Source organism: Podarcis melisellensis (genome assembly GCF_964234715.1).
Source record: "Podarcis melisellensis genome assembly, chromosome: 7".
Taxonomy (NCBI): Eukaryota; Metazoa; Chordata; class Lepidosauria; order Squamata; family Lacertidae; genus Podarcis; species Podarcis melisellensis.
This window is the reverse complement of record NC_138539.1, coordinates 51,926,716-51,954,034: the sequence shown is the minus strand read 5'-3', so window position 1 is coordinate 51,954,034 and position 27,319 is coordinate 51,926,716. Positions and strand designations below refer to the sequence as shown.

Sequence of the window (27,319 nt, the reverse complement as noted above, 5' to 3'; positions counted from 1 at the left end):
ATGTTGTCATAGCACATATTTTAATTAAATGGCACTGGAGATACGAGGGAGGAAATGCAGTAGTGCCCATACATTCTCTTTAACATGTGACCTTCCCATATAAAATTCTTTCTGGCCATCCTTTTCCCATTGGACTGTTCGTTTGATCTTATGCTTACATTTTTGGCAAGTCAAAATAAAAATAATAATAAATAAAAAATTGTCCAGTAGCACCTTATAGACCAACTAAGTTTGTTCTGGTATAAGCTTTCGTGTGCATGCACACTTCTTCAGACACACACTGCTTCAATTTTTTTGAAAGGTTTGCCCTAGCTTCTCAAGTGATGCAGACCCAAAGGGGGCCCAAGCCTCATGCTCAAAGACAGGAAGGGATCGTCCTTAGACCCAAGGAATATACAAGTGGAAGAAGACTGTTGCATTCACATGTCCTGCTTGTGGGCATTTCGGAAATAGCTGGTTGCTCACTATTATGGCTTTTGGGATCAATTGTGAGCCACTGGTATGACTGGGGGGAAATATGCATAAGGTGCTAGGGGTCAAAGTGCCCCTACAAAAAGTTGTTTAAATATCTTTCTGCTGTGCCTGTTCTGTCCATTTTGTGTGAGAAAGTCACATATTAGGTATATAAAAAATACTAGGGGTACACATTGTTGACAAGGTTTGGTTCCAGCCCCAACCTGGTCATTCAGGAAATCTCAATTCAGTGGAGGCTGAAGGTGGGGCACAGGAAGAGGAAGAGGTCCCTCCACTAATGGGACAACTTCGTTGGATACAATCCTAGGTGTGTTACTATTGAGCAGGGGCTTTGTGTCCACCAGGCTTCCAGAAAGCTAGACCAGTAGTTCTTCAACCATAGTGTGGTGGGGAACAGTTAAACAGTGTTGAAGTGTTTACCTGGACAGCACTGGTGTGGCCATGAGGCCAAGACCATGCAGCTTTCTAGCATTGTCCCCCCCCCCCATTATCTTCAAAACTATTGTACGGAGTAAAGCTATTCTAGTGTATTTATGGCAGTCTATGACATTTTTTTGCCTTAAAGTAATCACACAGGTAGATGTTTGAAAAGTTCAAAATTGAAATTCAACTTCTACATTTTGATGTGATGTGATATACGGTGGTACTTCGGGTTAAGAACTTAATTTGTTCTGGAGGTCCATTCTTAACCTGAAACTGTTCTTACCTGAGGTACCACTTTAGCTAATGGGGCCTCCCACTGCCGCCGTGGCCGCCGTGCGATTTCTGTTCTCATCCTAAAGCAAAGTTCTTAACCCGAGGTACTATTCTGGGTTAGCAGTGTTTGTAACCTGAAGCGTCTGTAACCTGAAGCATCTGTAACCCGAGGTACCACTATATATAGATAGATATATGTGCTATAGACATGAATGGAAGAGAATGGAACACTAGATTGATTACTGTTTTGGAGTAATTCAGCTCTGTATAATGTTCTAGTGGTGGTTTTAGGTTTTACTGTATATTATGTTTATGGGATGAAGGGCAGTTCAGGAATGAAACTAATAAGCAAACAAACAAATAAAATAAGAATCATAGAATCATAGAGTTGGAAGAGACCACAAGGGCCATCGAGTCCAACCCCCTGCCAAGCAGGAAGCACCATCAGAGCACTTCTGACATATGGTTGTCAAGCCTCTGCTTAAAGACCTCCAAAGGAGACTCCACCACACTCCTTGGCAGCAAATTCCACTGTCGAACAGCTCTTACTGTCAGGAAGTTCTTCCTAATGTTTAGGTGGAATCTTCTTTCTTGTAGTTTGGAACCATTGCTCCTTGTCCGCTTCTCTGGAGCAGCAGAAAACAACCTTTCTCCCTCCTCTATAGAGGTTTCTTTGACATTTTAACTGCAGCCACATGTATAGTTGGAGAGACAACTGCTTTTTAATTTACAGTCCTAGTGATATGAGATGGAATGTTTAAAAAATATTTGATGCTTTACCTTTCCCCTCTATCCTCCCAGCTCTGATGTGCTATGGGCACAGTGACCATGTGAAAATACAGCACAGATCACTGGTGATCTCTCTACCACTGGCTAAAAATCACAGAGCTAGCTTTCTTGCAAGGTGTCCAACAGCCACATACTCCGTTTCATGTTGGGCCACTGGTTCCAAACTGATTCCTGTCAAGCACCATTCCCCAAATGAACTATGGTGTGAATAATCCAGAGTGTATTGTGCTCTCACATTCTATACAACAAAATAATAGAACTGCCAGCATGTTTGGAAACTATGGAAATAATATTATATTAGCATTCTTTCAGCAGAACCAGATGGACTACAGAATGCCTTCTGCAAACAGGAAAGAGATTTTCATTATTCAGGTCTTTTCAGTCATGAACTACTAGATTGAAGGCTGTTGTCTATCCTTTATATTTCTTCTCAAACCAGGCATAAAATTGTAATTATTTCCAGAAGACTTGGAAGCTGTAATAGAGAGGACTTCTGAGATTTAATACATTCAATATATAAAGACACTTTCCATATTTATATTGTAATTACTTGCAAATACGAGACTTAAATAAATTAGGTACTAGTCAAAATATTCCTAATTGTTTCATAATTTATCCATCAAATGCATTTTCTGTTACGATACAATTGTAAGTAGTTTAAAATGTCTAGTTTATTATCATGCAAATATGACTATACTTATACAAATGGAAATAGATATACAAATATTTCCATTAAGTTCATATCTTTCCTTCATTTATGTCAACAATGACAACTATGATGGACTAAAGAGAAGGGATGAGGGAAGAAAATCCTTCTTGCTGTTGTTTCCATAATGTAAGTAAAGGGAAGGTAAAAAGTACTGGAAGGAAGAAGCCCGGTCAATTCTCCTGTTTGGAGAGCTGTCTCCCTTCCCATTTAACTTAATAACACATGTTTAGATAGCCATGGTATGTAATCAGGGTGTGTATGTTGTAAAACAGAGCATTGTAGCACAATAAAATCTAATTTATTCTAAAAACAAAAGACTGTTCTTAATTAGATTTACAGTGCAATCTTTTCTCAGAAAGGGAAGTTCCATTTTGAACAATGAGGATTAATCCCTCATCAGCGGGTTTGGGATTGAACCCTTCTCTGTGCTAAATAAATCATCAAACTTGGCAACACTTTACAAAGTGTTAAAGAAAAGGATCCTGACCTGAGTAGCTTAGAAACTAACATTCAATGCAGGGAAGAAAAAGTTGCAGACAGATGCAGACTGACAAAAGAACAAGTGTTTATCACAGTTACATGAACATAGGCTTTATTATGGTTCAGCAGAAGTAGAGAAACTCAGGCCTGGGGCCAAAAGTAGCCCTCCAGACCTTTGTATCTGGCCCTCAGGACTCTCATTGGACCATGTGACCTCCTTAGACAACACCCCCTATCCACAACACTCCTCTTATCAGCCCTGTTCTGCTACCACAAGTGTTTTTGCTTGACTGGATTGTGTCCTTGAGCTGTGATCATAGCTCTTGCTTTCCTCAGTGGAGAAATGTGTGTCTGTAGGTGGAGGAACCTCTGACTTTTACACGGCTGGAATATGGCCAGCTGTACAAATGCCACATCCATCTACTTTTGGTCCTTGCCCAGCCCACCACTAGCATATGACCTCCCAGAGGGTTCCATGAGAGAGAAAAAGCAGTCCCCAGGCTGCAAAAGGTCCAGCCCCTTTGTGGTAGGGTATTAGATAAAGGGATTTGAAGGTACGTGACACAGTTCTCAGGCTGAAGCTGGTCTCACCATTTCAGATGCCTCAATGAAGGACCACCTGGGAGTCACCTGTAAGCCACTCTGAGGTCTTTGAAGGAAGTATAATAGAAAAAATTGCTAAAGTTCACTCTCAAAAGGAAACATTTGCATGACAGAATCCTTCTGAAAACAGGTAGTGTCCAGAAATTTTCTGAAATATGAATGCAACAGTGTCTATATCTGAATGTATTATGCACAAGCTGCTTTCGAAAGAAGCCACTTGGGGGGTTGGCTGTCACCCATAGTTTGTTTAATTTTTTTTTTCAGGGCAAGAAAGTAAAGGGGAAAAATATTTTTTTAGGGGGAGGCAACTATAAGTGAATTAGAGAGAATATACAGCTGGCAGGAGGTAAATGGCTCGTGTTCATCCAGCAACTTGTTATTGAATTAAACTAATTCTGATATTATCTGAAATTGGAAACCTGTAAGCATTAAAAGGAACATCTGGTAAGCCACTAGGACTTGAAAATTCTCAATCTATTACAAATCTAATATAGAATCAATCTGCATATCATTAGGTTTGTGAAATGAGGCCCCAAGCTAGATATCACTTGCCTAGAGTTATTCCCTTTCCTCTTGGGACAACGACTTGTATGCAAAGAAACTAAGGTTTAATATAGAGCAGACTCATTGGAATTAAGGAACCTAAAGGTATCCATTTCAATGGGTTTACTCAGAGAAAAACTAAGCTAACTAACTCTTCAAGCTTCACTTTCTATCCAACCCAAGTTCTAAGCATAGAGGTGTAGAAAAGGTTTATGGAACTAAAACTGCAATCCTATGAACACTTATTTAGGGAAAGAGTCCACTGAATCCAATGGAAATTTCCCCAAAATATGGAACCAGATTTCACGACTGTTTTGGATCCTATTCTATATTACTAGATCAAGATACCATTTTTGCTCGCTTGTTTGTTTAGCATCTCATATTTAGTGTGGGGAAATATTAGTCTGAAACTCACATCTGCTTTCCCCCATTATACTTTTCCAGGTGACCCATTCCAAGCATATGTAACGATAATGCCATTTTGTTGGCGCTACATAGCAAAAATACATTTTCATCACAGGCCAGCTGAGCAAAAGATTTCAGAAATAACTGTTCTCTTACTTCACTGGCAATGATTAAAGGTTAAACAAAGGTAAAGCAAGAGAAAAACTGCCCTACAAAAACCAGGCCTGTATGCTGGGCTACAGTCGTATAAGAGGTCAGTCCAAATCAGATATCGGAAGTAGTTGTACTGTTCCTCGCACCTTCTCCAATTACGACAAACTCTTCCACCGATCAAAACCAGACTGAACTTGGATACTAACATACACCATTTTCCTCCACACGGCTTTTTTCCCTACAAAGAGGACTTTTTCCAACCTCCAACTCAAATATAAATGCAGTGAGTTTTCCTTCCTTTCAAATACATCGTTCAACATGGTGTCAAGTCTGATTAGCAGAAGGCAGGTTCATCAACAGTAAATAATTTGATGTGTTAAGGGAAAGTGATTCCATGAAGAAGTGACATTCTGTTAAGTAACTAGCAGGTCAAGTACTGCATTTTAAATCATATGCTCTACCCTAAAAGGGAAATGTACTGAGACACATGCTTACAGCTACAGTGAGATGAAATAGTCCTGGCAGTAAATCAAAAGTGTTGGGTGAAACAGATGTGTGAAACACAACTGCTTGGGCTTCATATATGAAAAGAGGAGTTATTTCATTATTTTGATATGTATACAATACAGGATAAATTTCCTTTTCACACCCTGGAAATCGTCTTCAGTATTTTTAGTGCTAAACCATTTCTGTTGTCTGTGATACCAGAAGTGCAGAATATATATGCAACTGAATTTCTGAGTTTCCGTTCCACCAGCCAGTTCTGATTTACTGGTGCTTGTGTGTGTCTGCTGATACGCCTTACAACATGAGGCTGTCAAACGTGTTCCCTGCAGAGTTCTGAAGAGCTCTAGGTTTGTTTGGTTAAAGCAGAGCAACATAGATTTTTCTTTAAAAAACAAAACAAAAATACCTCAAATGAAGCTTCTAACTCTTTTTTTTAAAAAAACCCTGCTTCTGTGCTTTAAGAAAATAAAAATCCAGAACTCTTCAGTGCTTCACAGACAAGAAAGTTAACTTCTTGCAAAACTCAGGGAGCTGGAGAAACATCAGATAGAAAAAATCATAGACATGGGAAAAGTCAGAGAAACAAAGCAAAAGAGACCTCTTGTGGGAGCCCTGATCTGACACAAGGTGGGTAGTGACATCTGGCTTCAACTCAAAAGGGGAGAGAAGATCCCATCCAAATCACCCAGTTATTTGGCCCACACACTCTGATGATCTGGGATCCTTACTGGAGATCACAGGCTGGAGCGTCATTTGCTGGGGCCGTTCTGCTTAGAGTTTTCTGCATCAAGAATCATCTTGGACTAAATTTTCCCCCCTCCAACACAAGATGGTATGGGGAAAGGCAACCAATTTAAAAGAAAGAAATGAGCAACCAGTGAGCCAGGCAGCCTCTGTCCCAATCCATCTTCCAAGGAAAACAGCATATTAGTGTACTACAGTATCATCTGCAGACAAAAAAACTCTGCAGCAGTGATCTGGTATCAAGTGCCCTGACACCTCTAGAGCAAGTTATGGCCATCATCTTATGGGGGGACCCCATATGCATCCATTTCCACTATGTTGGGTGTTTTGCCCTTAATATGGTTGTACAGCACACTGTACGCACTGAATAATCAGTCAAATCCTCCTATCGAAATGGTAATTTGCTAGTAAGGCAGTGCAGCTGCGTTCCAGACCCAGCAGTGCCTTCCAATATTTGTCTTGGCATAAGCTATGGATCTCATCTTCCCCTATAAATATTTATTTATTTGCAACGTATCAAAAAGATTTCATCATCACTTGACAACCACCGGGGCTTTTACTGTTCTCCGAGGACATGATAATGGCATCCATTTACTAAATCTGAGAACGTGAGACATGTTCTCTACAGCTGTTCCAGAATATTGCGAAACTCCTCTTTCCTGGAAGCTTGCAAAACCTAAAAAGCAATGTAAGATCTTTGAAACTGGGCTGCTGCTCTCCCCCTGCCCTTCTCCCCAAGTGAGGGGGTTCAGGATTTATGAGACAGGGTTATTTGAGCACTGCATTTTCCCAACAAGCATGTAAATGACAAATTATCTATCAACCTAGGATTTGAGGAAAGAGTACGGCTGCCTCTGAAAATCTGAAAGAACTTGCAATATGGCCCAAATGGTTTATGGATAATATGGAACATATTGTGGGAGAGTGTCACTGAAGGAATTTCCTGGTCAGATTTTTGCTGATGCCACCAACAGATGTATTCTCATGCAGTTCGGGGTGATAGCTCTGTTCATGTTATTGCATCAATTTAATTGTGTTGCACTACATCAGCAGGGACATTTGAAACTTTCAGGAAACAGCTTTTGCCTCTGCTTTGCAATTCTGCCCTACTATATCAAGGTAAATCAAATTTCTATTATGAGGCATCAATGGTAACTTTTGCTAGCTATCATTTGCCTACTGGTGTCAACAGCTTATTCTCAAAGATCCAAAAGCAAACAGTGACCCTTTCTACTCACAGTCAAGTGAGGGTGTTGTTTTGTTTTGTTTTGTTTGTTGTTGTTGTTTTGAATTGCTGAAACCAGCCTTTTTAAAAAGGTCACAATTTTTAAAAACAGAGAAACTGCCTATAGTAATTTTTCAAAAGACCACCAGGATTTTTAGAATTGCATGCTGCACATTTTAAGCTAAAAGCACCCTGCCTACACGGTGTCCTAACAAAGTGCCAGAGTCCAAAGAGATCAGAATATAATATCATTGAATATCACAAGCTATCCTAGATGCTAACACTTTTTTCTACTTAATGGAGGGAAAAAAGAACTGTGTGACATATTTTGTTATATATACATTTATAGCATTCTAGGTTGCTGTTGCTTGATTTTAAAAAAGGCACAAAACACTAAACTTTAGAAATGAGCATAAACATTAAGTACTTTATACCTAAAACATAAAAGGGATGAAAATTTTCCCAGGCACATTAAATAAACGCTGGGAGTAATTGAGCATGCTTCAAATTTTAAACATTAAAAATAATTTCATATAATACCATAAAAGTTATTACCAAGAGTGCTGAAACAAATGGGAGATGAAATGTAGTTAAGTCCAGTTTAATAATACATTCAAAATCTTCTCCCTCACTTGCATCACTCTCCTATCTTCTCTTCATTTCTGTCACAAACAACTGACATCAGTTTTTTAAAAAGATATATAAAGAGACAAACACCCCTTACCCTGTGGGTTTGAGGAGCTGTTCTTGCTTCTCAGTGTTACAGACATGAGTAAACAAGAGAATTTCCTGCATCTTTTTCTCATCTGCACAGCTCTGGGGGCCGGCCAACAGGCTTATTTCCAGCATTAAAGCCACTCCACACTAAATGGAAAAGAAATTCCTATTGGCCAGGCTTTATCAAAACTAATACCACAACACAATTCTTTTAATACAATGGCATTAAGCCAATATAAAACATTTTTCTGGTTGCCCTTGTCTACCACTAAGCTTTACTAACATCTCCCTGCCCTCACTTGTGCAACGTATGAGTAAATCCCTATCATTTTACAGAGAATAAATTTCAAATGGGAGGGGGCAGTTATACACTCTCCTTTGTGTTACTTTTAATAAATGCCTACATTTTACATATCCTCATACCACACTCAAGGTAGATTTGTACTGTAGTGTGCTTATTTGCAAACCAAAATACTAACGTATATGTACAATCTTGCAAGTGTACGCTGTAAAATGTGAAGCAGAAAACAGCATTTGTAAATATCTCAAAACATGTATGCTTGAGGTCCCTGTCATCTGTCCACTAAAAGTACACATATAACTGCTTTATTTGTAGACTTCTTTGTCTCAGCAAAGGATTCCATGTTTCTGAAGGACACACTATATTTGAATTGCAGATCTGGGACAGCCACTTGTACAGATTTTGCCCTTTCCCTTAGAGGTGCCGCACATGTACATAAGAGCATACATATGCGCACTTGTGGTGTAACTTAATCTGTAAGTTTCTCCCAAACAATTGGAGATTCTGTAGAGGCCACATACCCTTGGAAAAGACTAATATTCTAGATCCACTTCAATCATGATTCAAGCCCAGTATTGATATAGAAAGTGTCTTGGTTTCCCTGTAAGATGACCTGTGTCAGGAGAACACCAGCAGAGCACGACTGTTGATTCGCCTTGATTTTTCAGCTGCTTTGGATAACCACAACCACGGTACATATTGTTATATATTTTCCTTAGTATCATGTGCTGAGGGAATAAAGCTTGGCACATACTTTAGGGAGATATGTGGAGAGATCGGTCCATGGGGCTGTAATTTATCTGCTGTGTTAAAGAGATAAATATGTAACTTGAGACAACTACATGTTTTGTATCTGCAGTAATTGACAATGGGTAAATGTTTAGGAAGAATGCTCTATGTTGCCAGGGAGATTCAGAATTTTAAGTATATTTATGTTTCTATTTAATTCAGGTTTTATATCATTTTATTCAGGTTTGTGTAAATTTGATTTCTTTTAATACTAATTCAAACCCAAGGGTAAATGCAATATATCTGGAACGTTCAGAATTTAAAGTTTGTTTTGTTGGACATGATTTCATTTGGGTTTGTGTCAGCCTTATCTATGTTAACTTGTGTTACTTTCATATAGATATGTAAGTTCACTTTGTTAAGCTCTGGTTTTGTGATGGTCTGATGACTAGAGACAAATAGCGAAATCTGATTTGTTTCATGAAGTGTGGTTGTTGTTGTTGCTTTGGCGTGCCTTAAGATTGGCCAGCAGGTGCCAGTTCCTGATTTATCCCTTTGTTCAGCTTGCTGAGAACCAGACAGTATCAGCATTGCCATACATTCTCTTCAAATGCACCAATTGCACTGTTAAACTATTCCACAACCTCACTGCATATCTACAAGTGTAAGGCAGGTACTGGATCTCTGCTTATGTGGTAATAGTTTTTATTTTATTTTTTTCAAATTTTTTTATTGGTTTTCCAAATTTATAGCAAACAAATAAAACAAAAACACCAAAAACAAACAAACAAACATTTATCTTAACTATAATTTTTCCACTTTTGTTAACATTGTTAGGTGACTTCCTCAAATCCCCCGGCTGAGTTTCCACATCAATTATTGTAGCAGTTTTCCAAAACTATTTTCACACAAAATTTACTTAGTCAATTAACATCTTCCTTTTCATTTTAACTTTAAACATAATATTCTACAACATCACATATTTAAATCCTAGGCCTATCTTATATTCGCAAATAATTCTATTTAAGTTATCTTAACATATTTAACTAAATAATCTTTTAAAAATTTCCATTCCTCTTGATACTCCTTCTCTTTCTGGTCGTGGACTCTTCTGGTCAGGTCAGCTAGCTCTGAAAAATCCATCATCTTTATCTGCCATTCATCTGCCACTGTTGGTACTTCTTGTGATTTCCGATTTTTGGCCAGCAAAATTCTAGCTGCAGTTGTGGCATACAAAAACAATCTAACATCTTTCTTGGGCAATCCCAAACCTATTATTCCAAGAAGAAAGGCCTCTGGTTTCTTAATAAATGTATATTTCAACATTTTTTTCAATTCATTATATATATTTTCCCAGAAGTCTTTCACCTTGGGACAGGTCCACCATATATGATAAAAGGTTCCTTCTTTTTCTTTACATTTCCAACATAAATTGTCACCCTTATGATAGATTTTTGCTAGTTTTACAGGGGTTAGGTACATTATTTTCATGACATTTTCCTTTTAATAGCGTACATGCAGTGAACATGACCCCTTTTCTCCACAACCTTCCCCAATCTTCAAACATTATATTGTGTCCAACATCTCTTGCCCAATCTATTATCACTGATTATGTCATAATAGTTTTTAAAAGATCTTAACACTGAGGGAGTGATCCTGGGCTGGAGTTTAGGACTTATTTCTGACTGAGCCTGTCTGAGCTGAGTTCAGCTGCATCCTAAACTGCTCCTTAGGTTTGAACCATTAAAGTGGATTAAAGTGTTTCATCACCCTAGTGCAAAAAGAATACAGTTGGAAAGTGATGGGGAAATGCACTGAAAAGTGTGGGATCAATGACTGATTAACAGGAGGATATGCAAACACTCAAAAGCCAATCAGGATGAATGCTCAACCGGACATAGTCTAACCTCTTTGCAAGCTTTGTGCAAGCCAATCAATATGAACGCTCAATAAACAGGTGATCTGGAGGAACCCTTAATGATTTGGGTAGTCTAATATGCTTTCAGTTGATGCTGGTTTTATATTTTTTTTAAGTTAAGGTTGTAACTATTATTGACATTTTAACGTTGATCTGGAAATGTTGTTGTAATGCTGTTGTTTTAGTTAATTATTTATGTATATGTTGTTGTTAATTGTCTTGAGAAGATTTTCACTTTTAAAAGCAGCATAATTTTAAAAAGAAATACTGAGCCTGTGATTTTATGCACATTGTAAAATATTATACTGATTTCCCCCACTACTGAGCTTGTGCTATTTTGCAAAACACAGCATAAAATTGGAGTACTAGAACAAGTTGCCTGGGTTGATGTACAGCATCTATTCCTGGGAGATTTGAAAAATAGGTTAGATGAGCCTTTAACTCAATTAATTTAGGGGAACTGGCACCCCCCACATGGGAGCTGTTCTCTGACCAGTATTATTTTCATAACCAGAGCAGGCATTTCTTTTGAGTTGTTTATAGGCATTGTGCAGAGCTGATGGCTCACACAAAGTCTCCTCTATACATCAAACCCCAGTTAGGCAAGCCTGTCACTGGTCCCACATGCTTCCATTAGTGGACTCCCTTGTGTATTAGGTCTGGCCCTTTGTTTTGGGCTAGATGTACAAGGAAGTAATTGAGAAACATGAAAGCAAATGTAAAATTAAACAGGATTACATTCTCAAACAAATTCTTGCAACAGATCATTACTCTCATATATCTTCTAACTTGCTCTCCCTCTCCAAAAACGCTGATGTGCTCCTTAAATCATCTAACATGAAGAGAATGGTTTTTACTTTGCTGTTTTGTACTTTGCTCCTCCCTGAAGCTGTGTGAACTTAAGAAAATCACTTTATTTTAAAGAACATTCTATTTCATCATGAACTCTGGACTGTTCAACAGTTTTGAAAAGCACAGACCTTAGATCTGTCTTGAGACACAGAGGACACGTTCAAGGCGTATACATTTTGGCTCACATAGGAAAGTACCATAAAATTATGAAAACCATCCAGAGAGAAATAAATATTTGATCAAACAACATGCAAGACTTGTGTGCCAAGACCTGTACAATACGCAAAACAAGTTTTCCATGACTGAGATTTTTACAACAAACACAAACACTTCAGACAACAAGGAAATGTGCACTTAGACTCTTTATTTAACATTTCCTGTAAAATCTCATGGAATTGAAAAGCTTTATTCTAAATTCCATAAAGACGCATTTGCCAGAGAAGACAACTGGGGAATCTTTACTTTAGAAGGAATCACTCATCAACCGGCTGATTAGAATATAATGTTGATAGCTCAAACTACATGGTTTGATGGATGGCTATTTCTACAGCATCAGTTGTGCTGCTCATCTCCTCACTAAAGTCAGGGTGGATTTCCTTCTGTTCTGGTACATTTCATCTCTGGCTATATGCCAGGCAGAGTTTTACAGGGCAGTTCATATTAGCAGTGGGAACATTAACAGGAAGGAGAAAAGCAAAACTCTGAGTCCCTTAACAGTAAAATCTAGCTCTAGGCAGATACAAAGGAAAAAGATGATTAATCCAAAACTTACAGAAGACAAGGAAAAAGTATTTAATTTTCCTTGGAGTATTAACCTAGGTCAAAAGTCACTTAGAACAGCAGAAGTCAGCATTTCTAAAATAGATGCAAATATGTTGCCATTTCTCATTAATATGTTTTTTTTTTTGTACATGTCTCATTGATAAATGTGTCAATAACATGTTTTTGGTACATAATGTCATTGTATAATAACTCAGCCTTCCTACACTGAACACATAAAGCCTTCCTACACTGAACACATAAAGAAGCCCACATTTCATTGGGTGCTGGGATTGGACCCCAATCCTTTTATCCATTCTGAACATAAGAAAAACGCATATCTCTGTAAGAAAATGTGGTAGTAGCTGATGTGGTCTCTTGGTTTCTGCCCTGAACTCCACAACTGAAACTCTTGCATGTGAGCAGGAAGAAATCTTTATTCTAGGCTAGCAATAGTTCAGGTCAGACTTCAGGTGCAGAATGCCAAAGGCATGGCTAGACAGATCAAGAGCAGCATCAGGGGTCCAAGACTGGACAAGAGCTGCAAAGATTTGTTGGCAAACAGGCATGCCCCTCCCGCCAGCCTTTAAAGATGAGATACATCTTGCTCACTCACAAGAACTTCCCTGCAAGACTGATTTCCTTGGAGGAGCAGGCTTCCCTGGCGGGCATGGGTTTGTATCCAATGGCAAAGGTAGCACAACATTCGTGGTGATGAGAAAGAGGTCACCCTGTGGCCTTCTCCTTTGCCAACTGCCCAGCTTTCTTTGATGTTCTCCCCTATTGCCTCTCCCCTTCATGGATCACTGCCTTGCCGTGGCGAAGGGGCTTGAAGAACTCAGAGAAGCTATGAACTATGCCGAGCAGGGCACCCAAGATGAACAGGTCATAGTGGAGAGTTTTGACCAAACGTGATCCACCTGGAGGAGGAACCGGCAAGCCACTCCAGTATCCCTGCCAAGAAAACTCCATGGACAAAGACAACAGGCATATAAAAGTTATGACGCTGGAAGATGAGCCCCTCAGGTCGGAAGGCGTCCAACATGCTACTGGGGAAGAGCGGAGGGCAAGTACAAGTAGATCCAGAGCTGATGAAGCGGCTGGGCCAAAGCCGAAAGGACGCTCAGTTGCGGATATGCCTGGAAGCGAAAGGAAAGTCCAATGCTGTAAAGAAAAATATTGCATAGGAACCTGGAATGTAAGAACCATGAACCTGGGTAAGTTGGAGGTGGTCAAAAATGAGATGGCAAGAATAAATATTGACATCCTGGGCATCAGTGAACTAAAATGGATGGGAATGGGTGAATTCAGTTCGGATGACCATCATATCTACTACTGTGGGCAAGAAACCCGTAAAAGAAATGGAGTGGCCCTCATAGTCAACAAAAGAGTGGCGAAGGCTGTACTGGGATGCAATCTCAAAAATGATAGAATGATCTCGATACGAATCCAAGGCAGACCTTTTAACATCACAGTAATCCAAGTTTATGCACCAACTACTGGTGCTGAAGAAACTGAAATTGACCAATTCTATGAAGACTTACAACACCTTATAGAAGTGACACCAAAGAAGGATGTTCTTCTCATCATAGGGGATTGGAATGCTAAAGTAGGGAGTCAAGAGATAAAAGGAACAACTGGCAAGTTTGGCCTTGGAGATCAAAACGAAGCAGGGCAAAGGCTAATAGAGTTCTGTCAAGAGAACAAGCTGGTCATCACAAACACGCTTTTCCAACAACACAAGAGACGACTCTACACATGGACATCACCAGATGGGCAGCATCGAAATCAGATTGATTATATTCTCTGCAGCCAAAGATGGAGAAGCTCTATACAGTCAGCAAAAACAAGACCTGGAGCTGACTGTGGCTCAGATCATCAGCTTCTTATAGCAAAATTCAAGCTTAAACTGAAGAAAGTAGGAAAAATCACTGGGCCGGTAAGATACAATCTAAGTCAAATCCCTTATGAATACACAGTGGAAGTGAGGAACAGGTTTAAGGATTTAGATTTGGTGGACAGAGTGCCTGAAGAACTATGGATGGAGGCTCGTAACATTATACAGGAGGCAGCAACGAAAACCATCCCAATGAAAAGGAAATGCAAGAAAGCAAAGTGGCTGTCCAATGAGGCCTTACAAATAGCGGGGGAGAGAAGGCAAGCAAAATGTGAGGGAGATGGTGAAAGATACAGGAAATTGAATGCAGATTTCCAAAGAATAGCAAGGAGAGACAAGAAGACCTTCTTAAACGAGCAATGCAAAGAAATAGAGGAAAGCAATAGAATGGGAAGAACCAGAGATCTGTTCAAGAAAATTGGAGATATGAAAGGAACATTTCGTACAAAGATTTCCATAATAAAGGACAAAAGTGGAAAGGACCTAACAGAAGCAGAAGACATCAAGAAGAGGTGGCAAGAATACACAGAGGAATTATACCAGAAAGAAATGGATGTCCCGTATACCCCAGGTAGTGTGGTTGCTGACCTTGAGCCAGACATCCTGGGGAGTGAAGTCAAATGGGCCTTAGAAAGCACTGCAAATAACAAGGCCAGTGGAAGTGACGGTATTCCAGCTGAACTATTTAAAATTTTAAAAGATGATGCTGTTAAGGTGCTACACTCAATATGCCAGCAAGTTTGGAAAACTCAGCAGTGGCCAGAAGATTGGAGAAGATCAGTCTACATCCCAATCCCAAAGAAGGGCAGTGCCAAAGAATGCTCCAACTACCGTACAATTGCACTCATTTCACACGCTGGCAAGGTTATGCTTAAAATTCTACAAGGAAGGCTCAAGCAGTATGTGGACCGAGAACTCCCAGAAGTGCAAGCTGGATTTAGAAGAGGCAGAGGAACCAGAGACCAAATTGCAAACATGCGCTGGATTATGGAGAAAGCTAGAGAGTTCCAGAAAGACATCTACTTCTGCTTCATTGACTATGCAAAAGCCTTTGACTGTGTCGACCACGGCAAACTATGGCAAGTTCTTAAAGAAATGGGAGTGCCAGATCACCTCATCTGTCTCCTGAGAAATCTCTATGTGGGACAAGAAGCTACAGTTAGAACTGGATATGGAACAACTGATTGGTTCAAAATTGGGAAAGGAGTACGACAAGGCTGTATTTTGTCTCCCTGCTTATTTAACTTATATGCAGAATTCATCATGCGAAAGGCTGGGCTGGATGAATCCCTAGCCGGAATTAAGATTGCCGGAAGAAATATCAACAACCTCAGATATGCAGATGACACAACCTTGATGGCAGAAAGTGAGGAGGAATTAAAGAACCTTTTAATGAGGGTGAAAGAGGAGAGCGCAAAATATGGTCTGAAGCTCAACATCAAAAAAACGAAGATCATGGCCACTGGTCCCATCACCTCCTGGCAAATAGAAGGGGAAGAAATGGAGGTAGTGAGAGATTTTACTTTCTTGGGCTCCATGATCACTGCAGATGGTGACAGCAGCCACGAAATTAAAAGACGCCTGCTTCTTGGGAGAAGGGCAATGACAGGCCTAGACAGCATCTTGAGAAGTAGAGACATCACCTTGCCAACAAAGGTTCGTATAGTTAAAGCTATGGTTTTCCCAGTAGTGATGTATGGAAGTGAGAGCTGGACCATAAAGAAGGCTGATCGCCGAAGAATTGATGCTTTTGAATTATGGTGCTGGAGGAGACTCTTGAGAGTCCCATGGACTGCAAGAAGATCAAACCTCTCCATACTGAAGGAAATCAACCCTGAGTGCTCACTGGAAGGACAGATTGTGAAGCTGAGGCTCCAGTACTTTGGCCACCTCATGAGAAGAGAAGACTCCCTGGAGAAGACCCTGATGTTGGGAAAGATGGAGGGCACAAGGAGAAGGGGGCGACAGAGGACGAGATGGTTGGATAGTGTTTTCGAGGCTACCAGCATGAGTTTGACCAAACTGCGGGAGGCAGTAGAGGACAGAGGTGCCTGGCGTTCTCTGGTCCATGGGGTCACGAAGAGTCGGACACGACTAAACGACTAAACAACAACAACAACCTATTGCCTCTGTCCACACCCTTGGGCTGCTCCCCACTAAGGGCACCCTCCATGCCCTCCATCTCTGACAGCTCAGCCAGCAGCAACTTCTGCCCCATCTTCTAGTCATTCGGGATTTTGTGACTCAAGCCAGTATCTGCCTTTCCCACTATGATCAGGTGGCTGATAGTGGGGCACACAACCACATGGTTTGTAGTCCTATCTTTTTTCTGCTCTTTTAGCCATGTTGTGACAAGCACCCACAACATTTTCTGATAATTCAAAATGAGCTCACTGCCTCAAAAAATATGATGACCCCTGCTCTAGGCCTTCCATGAAATTGTGTCAAATGTCAATTTTTAAGCCCACAGAAAAAGAACAAATCAAAGCACATTCATTCCAGTAGGAGAGTTAGGCATCATTCGCCACTGAAAGCAATAAGACTTAAATTCACTTAATTTTCAGACAATTGTGCCCCATGTATTTCAACAATTGAGATCCCCCTCACCAAAAACCTTTCCCTATAGACAATAAGTTCCCAAAGGGTTTCCCGTTTTCATTCCAACAGCAACTCCGATATAATACTCATTTCTGGATGACTGAATCTAAGTATTGCTTTTATGTTTTCGTTTCATTCATGGTGGAGAGAATAACTACAAAACTGAACCTTTTCAAAGGGCAGTCTTGCAAATAATTTTGCTTTGAGTACTAATCCCTTTACAACATAAAATTTATGGGAAACTATTTGGCTCAAAAGATTAATGTAGCTTCTAATTTTGCATCATAGTGGCTTATTTGGTCATATTTCAGTAATTACAATCATATGGTATCCTCCCACACTGACAAAGTTTGAAACTGGAAATATTTAATCTAAAGGAAGAAATAAGAATCTATATGTCCACAATCAAACTATAGCCTAGGGCCCACCAGCACAGATGTTTAAAGTGGGAGTCTATAGCTTTGGGCTTGTGCACTCTCCCTCCTATTCCTTCATACACATTGAAATAATCCCTGTTCGGTTTCGAATAAAGCACAATTTCCACTTACATATATTTGGAATACTGTGGCTTATTTGAATTGTGGTTAGTTCAGAGAAACCAGGATGCTGAGTGGTGGTCTGAGACAGGAGTGTCACCAGGATTCTCTGGGCCCAGTACACTGTATGAGGAATGGGCCTCTAACCCACCCATCAAAGAGGGGACAGATTTGCATTAAATTTGCTGCTACTAGGGATGTCAAAGAAATTTAATTAAAATGGGTTTTCAAGCAGATTTCCATCAGCCTTCCTGTTCAAGCCCTCACAGATTTGTGCTATAAACAGTTTTTTGCTTTAGTTGTGTGTGTTTTTTCATATTAAATGTACATACTCATCAATGTATAATTGCTGCTCTCCTGAAAGGGGTCTCATTGCTTTTCTTTTTTTTCTGAAATGTTGTTTATTGAACCAGAGTGCATTTAACTTGTCGTGGAAGGAAGAATGGCAAAAGAGGCTTGAGCCCAGGAGTCAGCCTCTTTTCTTTTGGCCTTAGGCCCACCCCCACCCGTCCATCCATTGTCCTCCCTGGCCGAGGGCGGGTCAAAGGCCAGCTCAAGCAGGTGGGTTCGCACCCGCCCAGGTGAGCCTCGCTTGGTGCCGCAAACCCCGCCCACCTTTAGGAAGGGAGGGCAGATATTATTGAATCTGAGTGCATTTAACTTGTCGTGCTTTTCATATGGAAAAGAATTCAACTCTTTCACTACCTGTTGATTTTATCTGTTCCCCTACAAAAGCTTCCCCTGGAATGTAAGGCTCTACCAGACTCTTGTAGCTTTCATTTTTGCTGCAACAGAGTTAATGTGGCTGCTTGTCTGAATATCTGGATACTGGGAAGTTCTCAGTGACTTTACACATTCAAATTGGAGAGAGGTAGATGTGCAGAGTTTAAAATGTGTGATTTAGAAGCTGAAGTCAATGCAGAGGGAAGGACCATGAGCTGGAGACAGACAGACTAATTAGAAGCAAAAACAGATGAGAGCGAATTTGAGGGAGGGAAGTTGTCATTCATATCCCCTGTGCTATTTTTCCGGAAAAAGAGCTGCCGGAACTCACCAGGAACACCTCCCTTATTTTCTTAGAAGAGCAATGGCGCCCACCTAAAAGGTGCAGGAACTGAGTTCCGGTGGCTTCTGGCTGAATAAAAGCCCTGTCCATGGGGATTCATACAGCCTAGGACACAAAGAGTAAAATATCAGCAGGGTGCTAAAGTATCATTCCTGATCCCTGGAATCAGGAAATGAGATGTAATTAAGTTAATACTGAATTTAAAATTGAGATAGCAAAACTGCCATCCTAGCCACATTTAACTGGGATTAAGCCAAACTCAAACTATACAGAAAGGAGCTTTGCACAAACAGTCAATCCTCAGAACAAATACAGGAAGACCACATTGCTAACCTTTGACCTCAGGCAATGTCCATATTAATCCTAGAGGGAAGAACTAGTCTAGGAGGAATTAAAAATTGGAATTTATTCTCCTTATGAACTATGAAGGTCACTAAATCCAAATCCCTTTACATGAACACTTGATCACGTTCCCTAGTAAATTATAGGTCCTTAGGAGGCATTATAGTTTATCTGCATGATAAAACTGAAAGAAAATACAGACTACAGCTGGAAAGACTATTTTGCTATTTTGTTATTGGTAGCTAATTTCCACCACTGTCTTAGAGTAAAGTTGAACGTGGCACTCCTTTACTGAACTGAAATTTAAATATTTTAGCTAAAACAATAAATAAATAAATAAATAAATATTAGGATCATTTTTCCTTTTCCAAGGAATATTCAGTGTGACTAGAAGAGACTGTTGCGTCTTTATGATATATGGTTTATTTACACATATATACAACCCAAACATAAGATGGGGGGGCGGTTTCCCTGCAGCATTAATTCTCCAAAAGGTCTTGCTTCTCCCATAGTCACAGCCTTGGTTCCAGACCTGATCAAGCATAACAATGAGGATGATAATATTTTACTTATACCCTGCTCATCCAACAGGGGTGCCCCAACCAGCATGGCTTGCAGCTCAGCTGTCACACAAGTACTCTCCTATTGTTCTTCTATCTGCCAGCCAGGTGGAAACGGGAAAGGCCCATCCACGTGGCACCGAGCAACTTCTTTGGTTATGCTAAGCATTGTGCTGGAGGAGACTCTTGAGAGTCCCATGGACTACAAAAAGATCAAACCTATCCATTCTGAAGGAAATCAACCCTGAGTTCTCACTGGAAGGACAGATCCTGAAGCTGAGGCTCCAATACTTTGGCCACCGCATGAGAAGAGAAGACTCCCTGGAAAAGACCCTGATGTTGGGAAAGACTGAGGGCACAAGGAGAAGAGGATGACAGAGGACGAGATGGTTGGACAGTGTTCTCAAAGCTACTAACATGTGTTTGCCCAAACTGCGGGATGCAGTGGAAAACAGGAGTGCCTGGCGTGCTCTGGTCCATGGGGTCACAAAGAGTCGGACACGACTAAACGACTGAACAACAAAAAGCATTGTGCCTAAGTGGCCAGCTAAAGTCATTGTCTTAAGATTGCCTGGTTCAGCAATAGAATCTTTTATCAGATTTTAACCCTTACTGGGTACAGGACCCCAAGAACTAGAAGGGAATCAGGACAGCATTCAGACTGACCCGCCATAAACTTACAACAGCATTAAAACAAACCACAATAGCAAACAAAACCTTCAATTCTAAAAGTGGGTACAAAACAGGCAAAAACACCACTAGTTTCCCCTCTAGTACATATGTGCATCCTGAAAACCCTCTGTTTTCCCCAAGGCATCCCAGCTCTCAACTGGGTTTGGAAAGTTGGCAGAGAGCCTACCAGCTTTCTTGAAAACCCATTCAGATGGGAGGCACATGCAGCCTTGGAAGGCATATGCAGACTTCTTGCTGACCGTTAGGCTGAGGAACTGAAACTGGACTCTTAAGTAGTACTCTCACTGTTTTCCTTAAACAAAGAGAATGTGCAATTGCTTCCATAGCTCACAAGATTCCAACTTCAAAGCAACTGTCAGAATAGAGCAACTAGTATCTCTCAGGACTGCGGTTCATAAAGAAAAAAGAAAGAAAGAAAACCATGTGCCACAAGTGTTTCAAAGATGAGGATTTCACTGAAGAAAATACATGGAGACAATAAGTTATCTTGCAAAGTACCGTAGGGAAAATATTGACAATTCTTTTTCAACACTCTGCCTCCAAAAATGATATAATTTCTCAGAGAGCAAAGTGTTTATTGCAGCAATATAGGGTCTTAAAAGCTAAAGCAATATGGCACAACAGCTGTATAGGTTGTGAAGAGATTAAACATATGTGAGACATGTCTGCAGCATCCCATGTACATCCTGTCAGAGGTCAAATTTGTATTATCTTCAGTCAAAAGCTGCCAAAGAAAATTGGATGCTCATACAATTGACAGTAGACTGAAAGTGTGATGATAGTTACTTTCTTGCAGCTGTTTTATGTTTCTATTTCTACACTGTAGTTTTAAAAAATGCAGTCCGTGTGTATTTTCATTGTTTTATACATTACGGCCCATGGCCAATATGACATCAGTTATTTGTACACACTGTCTTAAATATTTCCATGTTGGTGTAACAAATTTCAGCCCACCCTTTTCATTTCCTGTTTCTATGTACTGATACCATGTTAAGTACTGTAATTTAAATCATTTATTAGCATCACTTATTAAAGTAGCCTAGGAATCAACTCATTAGATTGCAGTGATTAAAATGCTGAAGTAGGATCACCCCCCCCCAAAAAAAAACACCTGCTGTGTGACACTATAATTAAGGTAATATTCATGAATCTTGGAGATAGCCTCACATTGCGCATTTTAAGGAAAATATGCTGGGATGATGTAATCTTTTGGAGAAACTCTCATATTAGAAACACGCTCCACCATCTGCTCCAAAACAAGACATTTGACCTGTTGGGTATGTATAATAAATTGTTTTGTCTTTGTTAGGGCTTCATAGACTAATGGAATGCATGTAATCTTCATTGCTATTCAAATGTTAAAAATAGAAAACATAATAAACAAAATTAAAATGTTAGTAAAAGCAACAAGTTAGGTTTAAAATGAAAAGTGAATGTTTATGTTTGAAGCCTTAGCCATGCATCACTGAAAAAGGAATTAGATATTGCAACACACTATTATACTTATGCAGAAATCAATAAAAAAAAATTAAGAAATGCACTGTTCATTAGATCAGGAAATGGTTAAGTTTGCTGCATTTAAGTGGTGTGATATATGCATTCTGGCAACTATCTTATCTTCTGGCTACAGGCCAAGCACTCAAATGAAAATAATAAACTAATGGGATAGCACATATGCCGAGATTTATCATTCCAAAATGTTAAGTGCAACATTTTTTGCCAACTTTATGAAGAATGGACAAACATACTTTAGTGGTTACAGATGCTATTTTGCTTTCCAAAGAAAAATTAGATTAATGTTGGAGGTAAAAACTATTGTATATAGCAGTTAAGAAACATATTTGGTATCAACTTATTCTATAGGCTAATCTCAATCATGGTACAATTTCAGCATTTGACTTACTCCTCCAAAACCCACTGACGCCACCGCAAAAACTCCCATAGAGTTCAATTTGCTTCAGAGGGTCAGGAATATAATAGAAAGGAAACTCACTTGATGTAACGAATTGCACTTCCAAATAAACTTTCTAATGTATATCTTCCTCAAAGTTTCTATGGATTGTTCATTTTGAGGCAAATTTCATAAATAATCATAAAAATATTTTAAATCACACCGCCAACATAACTTTTAAATGAAATTATTTGTTCCTTTCATGAGTGATCCCATGTGTACCACCTACTGGACATGATTCAACTAAGTTGATGTGAGAATGGAATAAAGTCCACTCATGCAATGGGACTTTCCTGTATCTCCTCTTCTGCACTCCCTAACTCTGTTCTGGGGGGTAAACCCAAGGACGAGTGAAGTTTTAACAGAAAATTAACATAACATAGTCATCTCACAGTGGCCAACCACACAGACATGAGAAGCCCAAAGTCAGGATCAGAGCTCAATAGATCAGAGCTGAGGCAGGGAGCTGTGAGGCTCCTTAGAACCTTCTCGGGTTTGGTAGTAATAATGGACTCTTTTGTAAATGTACCTGAGTCTCCTGTGTCATCTGGAGAGCAGATCCAGCCTAGGAGTGGACTGAAAACCAAACAGGTAAGCTCCCCTCCCCCATAATTAACCGCACCACAGGCTATTTCAGTTACCATGCCAAAGAACAGTAACACATCACACAAATCTAATGCAGCTGGACACACCATTCCAATAAATTAATGCTTTGCATGATGGGCATGTGTAGGGCAGACCACAACATTAAAACTTTTCAAATGTTTGCAAGCTAGCTATGTAGGTGTTCCAAGTACTGCTTTTCAGTGACCTATATGACCACCATAAATTTTAAAATATCTTTGAAGTTTGGATGGCTATAACAAAGTAGATTCAGTGGCATATGCCTTTGCATGGAACAGAAAGTACAAGAGGGGTACTTTGGCTATTTCTACCTTTGTTTTACTAGAGGCATCTCTCTTCTAAAAAAATACATATATCACATTTTGATCAAAGGGATCAACTTTAAATAGAATTCTGGGAGATTGAATGGATAGAATTCATTTTATGTGTCCATTTTTATTGCACTAAGAATATAAAGTATTTTTTCCCACAAAAATGAAAGAAAAGGAGCACAGATGGTAAAGGGTTTCTCCAGTTGGTTTTCTTCAGACTTTCCATATGGTTAATATCTCTTCGTACCCCCGTTTCTGCTAACAGCAGGGTGCTGCTATATCTGCAGCCAGCTTGGACAATTTCAAGATGACTGTACTAAACATGTTTTATTTTGAAATCTCAAGACATTGTCAGTCTCATTCACAAGCCAGCAAAACTTTGTGTTTTATAGATTAAATGTCAGAAGAGAGGACACTGAGTTTGGTAAACTCAGTTGGATACTGGAAGGTTTAAACATAAGTTTCATTTCAGTTTCAAAGTGGCTCCCAGAGCATTCACAGAGAATATCACAAATCTTTCTTCAGCAGAAGATTTGGCACAAAAGTTGTTTTCTGGACTGTAGAATAAATGTTCTGCCAGATTTCTCATAAAGTCTCAACTCTGCATCCATGTTTACAAAGTTCTATGCAGTTGTGACCCTTTTGTTTTATTTTATGAGTGAAAATAATAACTGCTTCAGACATTTTTTTTATCAACAAGAAAGTCAGGATCACAATCAGTGTCTATTCCAGCATGTCTATGGAAGAGGTCTTTTTATTTCCTTTTGAGAGTCACATTTGTTCAGGGCATTGGGTAGTGACCTTTCTACAATTCTCTTATTTTCTCCTCTCTTTGACATTCCCTTTCCCATTGTTATGTAGTCTGATAGCCATATGAAATTAGGCCAAGGGCCACAAGCTTTCTATCTCTGGTCTATCCATTACAGTCTTAAACAAGTATGCAACGTGAAAACACTTCAGTAATTTGCAATACAAGTGCAATTCGATAAGTACAGAAAACTAACTAACCACATTGTTACTGTGCAGAAGTTTCTGCACTTTTAAATGTTTGCTTAAAAAAATGCAACACAGACCACCAGTTTTAGCTTTATGGTGTTCTATTGCTTCAGCCCTTAGTTATTGACTTGTTCTGTTACTCTGCAGTAGATACCTATTTGTCCATGTAATCCTGAAGTGTTTCATCACTAATTCCTAGTTCTTTATCCATAGAAATAGATGGCTAAACTGCTCTTAGTCGCAAAAGCATATTCATACGGGCATTGTTTCAAAAAGTCAATAAAACATTTTATCTTTTCCTTGGATTTACATTTTTCTCTTAAGAAAAAAAATTGTTTCTTAAAAAAATACTTATTGAAGCCTGGGAAGTTTTCTGTTGTGTGCAATTTCACACTTAAAAATCCAGATAAATCATAGAAATCTACACATATAAATGACCTTGAAGCTTGTTCATGCCATATCAAACTGTATCTCAGTAGTACTGGCATCTATATAAATTACAGAACTACAGTGGTACCTCGGGTTAAGAACTTAATTCGTTCTGCAGGTCTGTTCTTAACCTGAAACTGTTCTTAACCTGAAGCACCACTTTAGCTAATGGGGCCTCCCGCGGCCACTGCGTGATTTCTGTTCTCATCCTGAAGCAAAGTTCTTAACCCGAGATACTATTTCTGGGTTAGCGGAGCCTGTAACCTGAAGCGTCTGTAACCCGATTTACCACTGTAGAGAGCTATGTAAACGATCATTTATATTAATGCAAGCTGTTGTGTGCCTTTACTGTACCAATGTGGATTAAAAATATTTAAAAATATCTCAGAAAGCATCGCAATGAGTTTGATGTGGTTTTAGGGGCCAAATGACTGGCAGTCTTTCAGAACCAGAACACTGGTGAAAATGGCAACATAAAGAAGTGATGTACATTCTGAACTTCTGAAGCTGCCTTTAAAATCAAGCAAAACAAAGCTTATACAGTAGCACATAATACTCTGAAGATCCAGCATAATGGCACAGTGCACTGGTAACCATTCTTTAAAACATAACTTCAGACATTAGCAAACCCACTCAGCTAAAGAGCTTCAATTGCTAGCACTACATAAATCACTTTAATGCATCTTCAAACACATCCCACAGCTTACTTTCCCTCCAAGTAAAATGATTTAACTGCATGCGAAATGTGGCACAGTTGAAAAAAACCAACAGTAACAGTCTTTCCATTTAACAATAAAATACCATTGGCTGTATGATCTCTTAAGACAGCAATCCTAAACACACTTAATTTTTTTAAATTGGCTTTACTGAACTTATTTCTAAATTAATGTTCATATAAACATATTTAAGAGAGGGTGTAAGATGGGAAGAGCAGTCCTAACCCTCCCCAGTGACTGATCTGAGCAACATAGCCATTGCTGCATCTGAAGTCTTGCCAGGTCCTGCTGGTTGGGGCAGAGGAGTGTTACTTTTTCATTGCACTGACTCCAGGCTGGTGCAACAAAGAGGCCCAAATCAGGCCCTCACTTTGCAATGAATATTCATTGTGTGTTTAGTCACATTCAATATCCTGGCAAGCAAGCAACAGAAAACAATGATCCCAGACAGGATACTGACAAGGCACTCTAGACACTATACCATTGCCTCTCCAATCCTCTCCCACTTTCTTCTGGCTGACTCCATGAGTACCCACAACTCCAACTGCTGACCAATGCCCAGCCATATATATGCTTCTGGCCTATCTAGTCCAGACTCAGCCAATCACACTGTCCAACTGAAAATTCTCAACCTGCCCCCACCAACCAAATATGCATATCTTCCATCTAGAGCTGGGCTACCTATGAGGCAACTGCCTCAGGTAACAGAATCCACAGGGGCTGCAGATCCCTCGTTTCTGATATAGATCTTCACTCTTTCCTTCTTCCCTGATGGGGAGGGGGGATGCCACTTTATTGTTGCCTCAGGTGCCAAAATGTCTTGGGCCACTTCTGCTTCTATCTCCCTTCTGCATACTGAGAATTCTAACACCAATCCTTCTGCACACAGCTGTCAGTTAAGGCCCCAAGCAAGTTAACTAACTTTCACCAGACAGAAAACTTCTCAGATCAAATACATTACAATGTGCAATGCAATACAAATGCTAGGACATGTTACACAATATCCATTAAAACATTCAAATAAGCAGGATTTCTTCCCTGATAGTAAGAGAAATCATTAAATCATGACTTACTTCTTCTTCTCAGAAGTGAGCTATAAATCATATGAAAACTTCCCTTCAATCCTCTCTACCTTGAATTCAATTGGTCTTTCTTGATTCAATTTATTTTACTACAAGCACATCCATTACTTTTTCAAGGTGGCATCTTGGCAGCAATATGGCTAAGGAGCAAAGTTTATTCTGCAGGTTTAACAGTACCAGCTTAAGAACCTTTGGAACATTCTTGCACTAGGTCTATGAATCTACATAAATTAGTGAGGTCATCCCTGTTGGAGGTTCACCAAAAATTTTGCATTTGAAGGGAATGTATTAAGAAGTCTATTTGTAGATATACTTACTACATGTCATTTGGACGTTAGAAGAGATTATTTTTTTCTTTCCAAATCCAGCATTCTAACCTGCAATGTGGGACCTAGACTTCAGAGGAAAGCAAGATAGATCAATTGAGTTTAAGCGCAGCGTAAGCGCAGCATGACCCATCTTGAACAGAGATAACTTGGCTCATTGTTCTTCATATTCAGAAGTTCTGTAATGGGTTGTAGGTGGAGCTGCCTTTGACTAAGGTACTACTGGTCTGGCTATAGGGCATATATTTTTGTAGAGCTGTGCTGGATGCCTGTCTGTTTCAGGACATGATTCAAAGTTCTGGAACTTATCCATCAAAGCATAAGTGACTTGAGACCGGGTGGAAGTGAGAGCTGGACCATAAAGAAGGCTGATCGCCGAAGAATTGATGCTTTTGAATTATGGTGCTGGAGGAGACTCTTGAGAGTCCCATGGACTGCAAGAAGATCAAACCTATCCATTCTTAAGGAAATCAGCCCTGAGTGCTCACTGGAAGGACAGATCCTGAAGCTGAGGCTCCAATACTTTGGCCACCTCATGAGAAGAGAAGACTCCCTGGAAAAGACCCTGATGTTGGGAAAGATGGAGGG

The 27,319-nt window shown here is 39.7% G+C and overlaps 1 protein-coding gene across 2 annotated transcripts in view; it reads right to left on the bottom strand.

Annotated features, from left to right (window-relative positions):
* The window catches only part of CCDC102B (coiled-coil domain containing 102B), a 95,837-nt gene extending 68,772 nt beyond the window's left edge, over positions 1 to 27,065 (bottom strand). Inside the window, exons 1-2 of one of the 2 annotated variants that reach the window (XM_081919340.1) lie at positions 25,805 to 27,065; positions 8,053 to 8,192 (exon numbers count right to left, since the gene is read on the bottom strand). The gene's annotated coding sequence lies outside the window, so the exon portion shown is untranslated. Of the gene's footprint in view, positions 1 to 8,052; positions 8,451 to 25,804 lie in introns of those variants that run through there. The other variant, XM_081919341.1, reaches the window with a different exon arrangement.
* Positions 27,066 to 27,319: the final 254 nt, after the last annotated feature.